Genomic DNA, 12,864 nt, shown 5'->3' with positions numbered 1-12,864 from the left:
ATTCTGTCTCTCCTTGATCTTTTATATCATTCTAGAAAGATCAGACCTGATTTCCCTTTCATCACAATGACAATGTTAGCACTCCTTGAAATACCAAAGTTTCCCCTTGTCATGGTCCTAGTAAGCACCAAGGAAAATACTCTTGGAGGATCTCAGATAACATTTTTAGGAGGCATTCAAAATTGATTTTTATTTTTCTAAGGCTAGGGTTAGGCAAGCAATATATTTGAAATTCTCCTTTTTAACATCCAAATAAGATCATTTTCACACTATTTTAGCTAAAATGTGAAATTTTTACTTGACAAATGATGTACCCACTGTCCCAAAGGGGTAATTTATGCTGAAAAATATCAGCTCGCCTCAAATTTATGTCAGGGTGTCCACTAAAGATTTCATGGGACAATATCCAGATGCTAACTCATAGGAAATAAAAAATGATCTCATTTCCACTAGAGATGGGGCTTAAATAGTTCCATTATCTTAGCAAATTATTCCATCAAAATATCTGAAAGTAAAAATAAGACCTGGTGTTAAAATCTATGATTACCATTAAAGGGTAATAAAAATATTATTCAGGGATTCAGAAAGTATTTGAAGATAAGGATGCTTAGACTTTCTCAAGTAGTCCACTTGTAGATGTGCTTCCAGGTCTATATTTCTTTTTATATATTTAAGAAATAATTTTGTGTGTATGTCTGTGTGTGTTTTTATTCTTTTATTTGTTAATTATTTTTATTAACATATAATGTATTATTTGCCCCAAGGGTACAGGTCTGCAAATTGTCAGCCTAACACACATCACAGCATTCACCATCTCACATACCCTCCCCAATGTCTGTAACCCAACCACCCTCTCCATACCTCCTTCTCCCCAGCAAGCCCCAGTCTGTTTTGTGAGATTAAGAGCCTCTTATGGTCTGTCTCCCTCCCGATCCCATCTTGTTTCATTTTTACCTTCCCTACCCCTCAAACCCCCAACTCTGTCTCTCAAATTCCTCATAGCAGGGAGATCATATGATAATTGTCTTTCCCTGATTGACTTATTTCACTCAGCATAATACCCTCTAGTTTCATCCACGTCATTGCAAATGGCAAGATTTCGTTTCTTTTGATGGCTGCATAGTATTCCATTGTATATATATATATATATATATACCACATCTTCTTCATCCGTTCATCTGTTGACAGACATCTAGGTTCTTTCCATAGTTTGGCTATTGTGGGCATTGCTGCTATAAACATTCAGGTGCACGTACCCTTCAAGAAATAATTTTTAAGAATCCACTATATTTCCTCTGAGGAATAAAAAGAAACAAACCACTGATACACAAAGCAATGTGGATGGATTTCAAAAGCATTATGCTAAATAAAAGAAATCAGACACAAAGGACTACCCACTGTATGAGGCCATTTATATAATATTTCAGACAAGGTAACAGTATAGGAACAGAGGACAAACTGATGGCTGCCAGGGGCTGGGGATGAAAGCAAAGTAGGAAAGTAACTACAGAGAGGTACATGAGAGACTTTTGGGAGTGAGGTAACTGCTATCTTGATTATGGTAACAATTACATGACTCCATACATCTGTCAAAACACATGAAAGTATATGCTTCAAAGTATAAATTGTACTGTTTATAAATTCTTTTCCAATTTAAAAAAGAAGCAGTCATAAGCAGTTATAAAATCCCTAGCTTTAGCCTGCCCCAGCCCGACAAAGAAGGTCAGAAGTGAGTTTAGCACTGGCAGGGGAATGTGAACAAGATAGATTCTGTGATCTTAGGAGCCTATATCTAGTAAGGGAGATAATCTTTTAAAAAATAATCACAGGATGAAGTATGTAATCACAAATTCAAGTAAGGACAATAAAGAGGGCAATAAGAATAGTTAACACAAAGAAACCTAATTTAGACTTCTGCGGATTATATGTGCTTTGATTTGAAATCTTTTCTAAATGATAAGACTTGTCTCCAGGAACTCAGGCTTATCTAAAGCCCAGAGGAGACAGGGGTCTTTGATTTAGTCACTTGGGTCCTAGAACTGGGGAAAAGCTACAGTGAGACGGAGAACAGGGAGACTCTGTTGAGCCAGGAGAGTCTCTTTATATTAAAATTCCAGGACATTTCCACTCATCATAGAACCCCTGGACAAGGGAACAAACCTGCGTGTGAGACTGTTACTCACTGGAAGTGTAGGTTTAATTAAGATCATTTGTATGTTATTAATAAAAATGTGTAATATTTATGAGCTTGATTCTTGTCTGCTCCTTGCCTCTCATTCTATTTAATTAGCTGTGTGTAGGAGGTGCTGAGTTGCAAGAGCCCCTTTATTTTACAGTGATATTCCCAGTACAGCTTGAGATGTGTTTGAAACATAACAAAGAGAAAATTAAACTATTCCTTTGGCCCTAATATAAAGGAAACTCTGGGCTCACACCTTCACCGAAATTGCTCCTGCATTTGAATTACATTCTATCCCTGGTGGTTAAGATGAGAAAGAACTTGCCCCATGAGTAGAATATTTTCAGCATTACTGAAAAAGAAAATTCAATCCTTTATGGAGTGTTATAGAAATAAGTAAGAACACACATTAAAAATCACCATATAAATATGCACACATATTTATGCACATATGCACATGTGCATGTCAAATGTCACACACATATTTTTTCATAAGAAAAGAAGAAAATTCAATTTTCAATATTTGTAAAATTAATTAACAGTGAAATCTCTTTACCTCCAATTACGTTAAGCAGAAATTCACTGTAGAAGTAGACAAAAGGAGTATAATGGTAATAATAGCTAACATTTCTCTGGCACTGTGTGTTAGACATTCTTCTACAAGCTTTACATATATTAACTCATTTTAAACTCTCAATACCCCTATAAAATCAAATACTATTATCACCAGCCTCATTTAGCAGATGGCAAATAGAGACTTGAAGAGGCTAAGTAACTTGCCCAGATCAAAAGTTAATTAAGAGTAGAGGTGATTGGAGTGCCTGGGTGGTGCAGTTGGTTTAGCATTTGACTCTTGGTTTCAGCTCAGATCATGATCTCAGAGTTGTGAGATCAAGCCCTGCATTGGGCTACATGCTAACCACAGAGACTGCTTGAGATTCTCTCTCTCCCTCTGCCCCTTCCACTTGTGTGCATGCTCTCTCTCTCAAATAAATCTAGGGGCGCTTGGGTGGCTCAGTGGGTTAAAGCCTCTGCCTTCGGCTCAGGTCAGGATCCCGGGGTCCTGGGATTGAGCCCCACATAAGGCTCTCTGCTCAGCATGGAGCCTGCTTCCCTCTCTCTCTCTCTGCCTGCCTCTCTGCCTACTTGTGATCTCTGTCTGTCAAATAAATAATAAATAAAATCTCTAAAAAAATAAATAAATAAATCTTAAAAAAAAAAAAGGTAGAAATGAGGTCAAATCTAACCTATTTGAATCTTCCCTGTATTCTTCTAGCTATGTATCAATTTCATCAAATAAGTAGAGGTATGTATATTTTTTGACACCCAGAGTAGTTTTGCTTAATATTAAGATCATTATATATATGTACATTCTAAATTCCTACCATGGATTACTGTGGTTTCCTCCCAGTCAGAGATAACTCTCCTTTTTATAAGAAAAAATATGATCTGAATAAACAAATGACCAAAACCTTTGAAGATACACAACAGTATTTTTGAGCATATTTATGAATTCAAACAGTGGAAAATCAAAATTCCCTAAACTTTTCACATGGTATTAAATATTAAAAGAAGGATAGGATAAGCTGGGCACAGAGATGGATAATGAGTATGTTTATTGTACCATTTTATTTTATAAATAACAGACACCATGTTCAGATATTTCTCCATCTCACTGTGGACCTGCAAAACTGAGTTCCTGCTCTTTCATCCCATCTCCCCATCTCCCTGCTTGCAAGCTCTGTTTTCAGGCCACTCTTAGGCCTGAGGATGCTGTGGCCAGGGCTTCGCAAATTCTATTCCTTAGTTCATCTTCCCACTCTCAGTAAGACCCATTGGTAGGTGTGATCCCTTTGGCCCTACACTCTCCAGCACTGGTTTTTCAGGCTCTGCTTACAGTTCCCACTAACTAGCCTCTTCAGATCACCCAACTCCTCCTGCCCTCCCACAGAAGACTCTACAGTCCTCCTGTATCAAGCAGTGCCTGTTTAGCTCCCTGGCTCTCCATTATACAATACAAATTATACAAGTATACAATAGAAAAATCATAGCCCAGATTTAAAGTTAAATTTTCTCATGTCACAGGAGATTAAACAATACTCTTGAATTTGACAAGTTCACTTGGATGTCATGCCCAAATCCATATGACAAGCACTGGCTACTGAGCTCCAGACAAATTCAGTGGGAAGGTGAAATGAAAGACATCAAAATGGAAATAGCAATACAGTAAATCTAAGGCCTCTGGCAATGTTTGGGGGTTAAACAATAAGTTTTGGCTGACAAGAAATATGTCATTTGGTGAGTACTAAATCAGCATCAGCATTATTGTCAAACAGGGAGTCAGTGGACCTTAAAACAAAGTAACTTCCTTTAAAGTATTTGTGTTTTAACTAGGAGAAAAACACACTTGTACAAATGACAAAATACAGCAAAATGGCATCATACAAAATAAATACATACGTATTAAGGACAAAGTGTTAATTAAAGAAACATGAGGCTAACTAGGCTTCCAGGAAAGGTTAGGTTTTGAAACAAGTTTTGAAGATGGTCATGGAAGGCAACTAGCTGAGAAGCAGGAAAACTTATAGATTGTGCAAGAAGATGTTCAGAGATTTGACCCAGTAAGATGGAAATTTTGGTAGATAATTGTTAGGTATATAAGATGGTTATTTCAAAGCTGCCAACAGCTTTTTATTTTGGTTCCATTTATATTATAAAATTTTATCTGTAAGTGAAGGCACCATTCAAAGGAGTGTATTCTTCTGTCTTCAAAAAACTTCTTACTTAGAGCATTTTGACCACATAAAATGAAGCCTAAATTCAAATCTGGAATGGAAAATATGGGACCATAAATAGTTAACTGCTCTGTATGGTTTTGTCAAAAGTTATCACCATGGACTAAAGTGCGTCTCCTGGAGAAGAAAGAATTTTCTTGACTTTCTAGAGCCAGTGAAGACTTAACAGCCAAGGCTCCAGGTAGGAGCAACATGGTCAAAGACCATGTTGTGTTAAACTGGTCCCTGCAATATGGTGCTAGGATTGGGCATAGGAGAAGGTTGGAAGATTGAGGGAATAATAAGGTACCTCTTCTAGATGTCTTAACCAATGAACTCCAGGGTTAGCTAACATCCAGGCTATGTTTCCCTTTCTGATGAGTAATTCTCTTCTATTATCCCCAGATTGTTTATAAAGTGTTATGAACTACACAGCCTGGTCTTAGAAGTGCTTGGAAAATGAACTGTGTCCACATTGAGACTTGAGCAAAGTGAGGAGACTTCTAGCAGCCTGGAGAAGCAGTTGTGAAACAACTAGAGTCTACTGACAAAGCCAGATAGACAAGAGGCACATGAAAGCCCTCTAAAGGCTAGACTCCCTCCTGATATGGGAATGGAAAGGGGGCTTCTAAATTGTTATTAGGTATTAAATAAAAGATAATCCCTGGATCCTGAAGACCTTGGGATATTTCAGGGTTGATCACATGTGAGACAACGAAAGTCCAAATCCTAAAGATGCACCACTCACCGGAAATCCATGGGGATGAGCATGAGCTACTTGAACTTAGCTGTAACTCACTGTGACACCCAGAGCAAGTCTGGTAACTTCTCTGAGCCTCAATTTTATCACCTACAAAGAGAAAGGAATTCATGTCTAAGAAAAGTGTGAGATCAAAAGCTTTGCAATTCTACCTTTTTGCTCCCTCACCTGGATGCTCTATAAAACAGAAAGCCTAAAGAAAAAAATACAAATAAAAAGCTATGGAAAAAGAAAGTCACTTTAGTAAATATCAAGTACCCAGATGATCAGTAACTATATGATATACTACCGTGTCATGATTTATTATGGTCATTATACACATATTATCTACTGACCTTCTCGGGAATTCACATTTTTTTAGTGACCAGACCCTCTCATCTGCAGTATTTTCTTCTTTATCCCAACAGTGCTCTTGCTTTATTTCATTACTGTCTGTCTTCCTGAGTAAAATGTAAGTGCCGTGGGAGTTTGTCTACTTTCTTTACTGATGTATTTCCAGCACCTAATACAGTACTTGGCACATGATGGATACTCAGTAAGTATTTATTGACTAAATAAAGAAAGAAGAAATGAATGATACTCCTTATGTCTTCACCCCTTTAGGAAATCAGCCATTGAAGTGCCTATATTTTACATATCATAGTAGATGGTAATCCAAAATCACATATTAAGATTGCCTACCAATTCTTTCAGTTACCAACCATGCAAATACTGTTTCCAACAGACTTGTTTCTAATGAAAGTGTCTGATCCAATAAAGTATAGTGCCCAAGGATCACAAAAATACTTTATGAATTAAGATATCTTAAAATATCTGGAGAGATTTTTTTTTTCATTCACGTTTTTCTTCTTGATGATCCAAGACCTTGATAATGTGAAAAATACCAGGAAAAAGTCATGCTGGGTTAACTAGGAATGAGGAACAAAGCTTAAAACCTGTTAAGGTCACTTGATTGTATCACCACCATCACCTCCATAATAATTAACGACAATGAAGCTCTTTATGCATTCAAAACATAATAGTATTAATTTAAAAGATTGAAAAACAACTTTTTGCCCAAAAAAAAAGATGAGTCCTGCACCCACAGTGAAAAAGACCAGTATTCTCTTCTCTCTGCTTATTCCTAGGTCCTAAGAGACATCAAATTCTAGCTAAAACTCTTGAGCAAGAGGCTCCTAATGGAACTGAAATTTCTTTGAGGTCTACAAAACAATTTCATCTGATCAATAATATTGATGAAGTTTATCCACCAAAGCGCCAATTTTAGCAGTTAAAACTAAACTCAGCTTCTTCCACTTACAGTTAAGAGAGAAATAAACCAGAGTTCGTGTCAGATAAAACCTAATGTTAATGTCAGTAAATTTTCCTACTAGATGTAACATACATTGTGCTGAAACCTATGGTATGGTGACTTTATTATTTACAGAGATTTTCTCAAAAATTTTCAACATCAGTTCTGAAAGCACTATGGAATAGTACTAGTGGGGTAATAGCATACTCTGAAACATTCACTGAGCAGGCACGGGAGACAGCTTAACAGCTAAGTTGCTGGTATACATATTTTCATGAATTGGGCCCATGGGTTACATTGATAATTTAACCAAAGACTTTTTGTCCTTTTCAGGGCTAAAATAATGCTTCACATCAAAAAAGGTTTTCTTCTCCTAGCCCCCAAGTTTGTAAAGAATAACTTGGTGAGATAAAAACAGTAAAACTCATTGTAAAAAGAAGGAATCAACATGTATCCACAAAAAAAATTTGTTCTCTCATTCAAAAACAATTTCCCACTTGGCTCCATCTTGTATGGACATCTTTCCATGAACTGTGTATCTTTCACTGTCCATAGACACAATTATACACATACACATACATAGTACATTAGTACCAGCTAATATATGTTTAGGATTTGAACTTCTTAAAGACAGGACTAATAGGTTTTATGTCCAGAATGAATACTCACCAAACACCAATTTGCCATTCACAGCTTTAGCGCTGTCCTATTTTTAACTATTGACCTGGTACTTCTTTTCCCATTTTCACTTTATTCTGTGAACTCTAGCATCTGTATAAGTTTGACTCCTAAAAACAGTGACTCCAGTTCCAACCTTAGTTTCATATCACTTAGGATTCCACCTCTCTTGCTTCACTCTGTAGTAATGTCCCCGTAATGTCGGTCAACACAGCCTACAAAAAGGATCTGGGTTTTTCATAAATCTTATATTCTCCTGTCATCTAAGAGATACCTTTAAAACTTTTTTAAAACTTAAAAATGGAATAAAAAATTTTTAGCTATTGGGAAGCAGAAAACATGTCATCTGAATTGATTTCATTGAAGACAATGAAAATGGTAAAAACGGCTGCTCCTGAAAAGCTACATAGCACAAGCACTGCATGTTGGTTTTTTATGTAATGGGTACTGTTACTGTACTTCCTAAAGCCATGGCACTTGAAAAAAAAATTTATTGATTGGAATACTATAATACTCTGCTCACTAGAGAGGCAGTTAGAGCTTGTATTTGCTCTTATATACTGATTACCAATGGTTTTCCATATTGGCAATATTTCTAATTGTGATTTTTATTTTTAGAAAAGTGATTAAATGTCTCTGATATCCACATCTGAAAAAAAATACCTATCCATCTGTGGAAACTGCCACTTTACTACCATTCTGGGAATGGGTTAATATCTCATTTTCATTCAGGTTTTGGTTGAGTACTCACCACACACCAGGCTCTGACATGCACACTAAAGCTTCAACAATGACCAAGACAAACTGTTCCCATTAATGGCTTTATAATCCAAAAATAAAGAGACAAAAATAAAACAAAAAATAAATTAAAAACATCAAAAACTATGCAATGTGACATGGTCCTGTGTTAAGATGGCATCAAATTCATCCCCTAAGTAGGCCCAGGTCATGCTGGGTTCTGATTTACACATTTGCATGAGGAAAAATCAGAATAAATAGATGGGGCTACCAAAGCAGAGAAAAAAGTGCCTTGGAGGTTGGAGAGAAAGTTTCCGTTGACTTAATTAAGGAGCCAGAAAGAAGTTGATTCAGGTGGTGTCAGAGAGGAGGAGACACAAGGTACCAAGGACCTCATTGCTGCATGGCCTGTAGCAACAGTAACATGAGGGACAGAAATGGTGACAAAGACATGTGGCAGCACTCTGTCAAGAGTTTCATTTAGAAGGATAAATAATATGATCAGAGACTCCCAGTGCTATGTGTCTGCTTGAAATGAAAAAATAAGAAATAGAAGCTGAGAACATTTCGTCAGTCTAGGATGCACACAAAAGGCCACAGGGGCATGTGCTAGCAAATGAGGATTCTAGGAAATATGGATGGGGACTTGTATGGATTATCTGTTGCTATATTAAGAAAAAAAAAGAGCACATATTTAACAACTTAAAACAATACCCGTTTCTTATCTTGTAGTCCTATGGGTTAGAAATCCAAGTGGGCTTTGGTTCTCTGTTTAGGGTCTCACAAGACTAAAATGAAAGTGTTGTCAGGCTGAGTACTAGATTGGCTCTAGGGAAGACACTTTCTCATTCAGGATATTGGCTAATTCATTTTCTTGTACTTTTAAGATTGAGGTTTCCCAGTCCCTTACTAGCTATCGGCTGGGGTCTCATCTCTGCTCCTTAAGGCTGCCCACATTCCTTGACACAAATATCCTTCCATCCTTAAAGCCCATAATGGTGTGTCAAATGCCCCTTGTGCTTTAAATCTCTCAAACCTTTCTCCTACTTTGGCTTTGTCTGCTACCAGCCAGAGGAAGCTTTTTGCTTTTCAGGGCTCATGTGATTACAATGGGCCTACTGGGACAAAACTCCTTATTTTAAGGTCAACTGTGTCATAAAACATAACAGAGATACCATATTTACAAGTTCTCTGGGTGGGGTCTGGGCCTCTTTGGGAAACTTCTTTAGAAATGCTGTCTATCAGAGGACTCTAACCAAATGGATTCTTAAGCTATATCAATTTATATATATTATATACTTGGTATAAATTTTTCTATACTGAGGTCTTGATTTTCCTCAAGTATAAAGTAGCTTGAGAAATTGGGCTCTTTGGATAGTCATGAATCTTCAAAATGGAAGAGTCTTCAAGAGATTATTTTTGTAGCATGTAAGAAGCAGCTATCCCCATTTTGTACTGAAGGTACCTAACCCAGGTGTTTCGGTGAGGCTTGCTCAATACTGCCTGGCTCTAGATGGCAGAAAGAGAGCAGAACCTTTTCTGATGCTCTTCACAGCACTAACACATTTAAACAAGGCCTGTCCTCTCAGATTTTTTCCAGAGCTGTTAGAAATTCTGGTAGACATTTCTGATCACTCAGCTGCTAGGCTACTCTATACAAGCACAAGCCAGCATCTCATGCAGCGAGCCCAAAGAGTCAGACTGTCCTTGTCTCAAAGTCTTTCCTACCGAGAGCTATTAAGGGTCCAGTTAGAAATCAATATATTTAGGTTTTGTCAACTGTTTCCTTTGCTGGGCAAAAGCTTTTTCTCTTGATGAAGTCCCAATGGCTCATTTTTGCCTTTGTTTCCCTTGCCTTTCAAGATGTGTCTAGCAAAAAGCTGCTGCAGCCAAGATCACATGTGGAATTTAAGAAACAAAATAGAGGAGCATAGGGGAAGGGAGGAAAAAGTAAAACAAGGTGAAATCAGAGAAGGAGACAAACCATAAGAGACTCTTAATCATACGAAACAAACTGAGGGTTGCTGGAGGGGAGGGGGATGGTAGGAGGAGGCAACACGGTGATGTACATTAAGGAGGGCATGTGGTGTAATGATGGGTGTTATATAAGACTGATGAATCACTGACCTCAATCTCTGAAACTAATAATACATGATATGTTAATTGAATTTCAATTTAAAAAATAAATTACCAAAAAAAAGACACTCGGAAAAAAAATCAGTATATTTATATTCAGGTAAAACATAATGTTTGAAAATATGGACTTTGCAGACAGTGTAATTTCAATCAACCTTGCTTTGGACAAGTTTCTTAACATTTTCTCTGTAAAAGGGGTACAATATTAGCACCTATATATAAGGCCACTCTGAGGAATAATGGAGATAATACAGGAAAATTCTTTACTTACCAATGATAAGACAAGTATCTTTTTTTTTTTTTTTTTTACTAGACCCCCCACACAGGTTTCTCATGTCAGTAGTTGAATTAATGGCCCTTTCTGTATATCCATTTCTGCTGCTGCCTGACTTAAGGAAATGGCCCCACTCTTTCTTCCTGCTCCCTTGGCATCAGGCTAATTGAATGAAAATAGGAATCTGTAAATTAAGTCTCATACATGATACTATTAGTACACCATCTTCCCCATCCCTCTAACTACAAGCACACAGACCCTTTTGGTCTTTCGAGGAGTTTAACAATGATATGCAAAGACTCTGGGGTGAAAGGAGGATAACCAACTGTTCCAGAACTGAGGGGTTTCTAAGGACATGGGAACTTTTAATGATAAAACTAGGATTGTTCAAAATACAAACAAACGGGACAGTTATTCACCCTAGAACAGACTCCCTTTGTAACCTCGCATCAGCTACTATCCTTTCTGTGCCTCAGTTTCCATATCTAAACAGAGAGGTTATAATTACTCTCTTTCACAAAATTTAGTTTTTGGAAGAGTAAATGAATTAACATGTAGAGTGTTTAGGATCATGTCTGGAGTATAGTAAGCACTCAGTAAGTGTTGGTTATTAATGTGACTACTGTAAGGAAACATGGTGTAAGAAAACTAACAACATGAGGATATGGCAAAGAGCCCAGGATCTTATGAAGTCATTACAGCCCAAATAATGGAGCACCCATAAAGGCCTTTTTCCCAGCATCATCATGTCATGACCCTTCTGTGACAGATTAGGAAAGCAAAACAAGCAAACAAACAAACAAAAACAAGAATAGTCTATTATTTGAAGAAAGATAAATTTAAAAATACAACTCAACACCCAAAGAACAAATAATCCAATCAAGAAATGGGCAGAAGACATGAACAGACATTTCTGCAAAGAAGACATCCAGATGGCGAACAGACACATGAAAAAGTGCTCCATATCACTCGGCATCAGGGAAATACAAATCAAAACCACAATGAGATATCACCTCACACCAGTCAGAATGGCTAAAATCAACAAGTCAGGAAATGACAGATGCTGGCGAGGATGCGGAGAAAGGGGAACCCTCCTACACTGTTGGTGGGAATGCAAGCTGGTGCAGCCACTCTGGAAAACAGCATGGAGGTTCCTCAAAATGTTGAAAATAGAACTGCCCTATGACCCAGCAATTGCACTATTGGGTATTTACCCTAAAGATACAAATGTAGTGATCCAAAGGGACACATGCACCCAAATGTTTATAGCAGCAATGTCCACAATAGCCAAACTATGGAAAGAACCTAGATGTCCATCAACAGATGAATGGATCAAGAAGATGTGGTATATATACACAATGGAATACTATGCAGCCATCAAAAGAAATGAAATCTTGCCATTTGCGACAACATGGATGGAACTAGAGCGTATCATGCTTAGCGAAATAAGTCAAGCAGAGAAAGACAACTATCATATGATCTCCCTGATATGAGGAAGTGGTGATGCAACATGGAGGCTTAAGTGGGTAGAAGAAGAATAAATGAAACAAGATGGGATTGGGAGGGAGACAAACCATAAGTGACTCTTAATCTCACAAAACAAACTGAGGGTTGCCGGGGGGAGGGGGTTTGGGAGAAGGGGGTGGGATTATGGACATTGGGGAGGGTATGTGATTTGGTGAGTGCTGTGAAGTGTGTAAACCTGGTGATTCACAGACCTGTACCCCTGGGGATAAAAATATATGTTTATAAAAAATAAAAAATTAAAAAAAAAAATACAAGTTAAAAATAGCCTGAGCTACTGATTCATTATCTATCAAATAAGTAAAAAAATACAACAAACAAACAAACAAACAAAAAAACTCTGTAAGTTTGACAACACTCAGTTACTAAAGCTGCAGGGAATAGATACTTGTATACTGTACTAGAGGGAATGCAAAATGGTCAACTTCTATGGAAGAGTATTTGGAAATATCTGCCAACACTACAAATGCATTTGAGCCACAATACTGCTTCTAGGAATCTATCTTGCAG

General features: G+C 37.4%; 1 long non-coding RNA gene across 2 annotated transcripts in view; it reads right to left on the bottom strand.

The window, feature by feature from the left end:
- LOC132020555 (uncharacterized) overlaps positions 1-12,864 on the bottom strand; it is a 215,021-nt gene that overhangs the window by 183,648 nt on the left and 18,509 nt on the right. For both annotated transcript variants that reach the window (XR_009405028.1, XR_009405027.1), the window contains exon 2: positions 5,702-5,803. This is a non-coding gene — a long non-coding RNA (uncharacterized LOC132020555). The remainder of the gene's footprint in view (positions 1-5,701; positions 5,804-12,864) is intronic.

This window comes from Mustela nigripes, chromosome 6, assembly GCF_022355385.1.
Source record: "Mustela nigripes isolate SB6536 chromosome 6, MUSNIG.SB6536, whole genome shotgun sequence".
NCBI lineage: Eukaryota > Metazoa > Chordata > Mammalia > Carnivora > Mustelidae > Mustela > Mustela nigripes.
The sequence above is the reverse complement of the archived record's forward strand: the minus strand, read 5'-3'. Positions and strand labels throughout refer to the sequence as shown.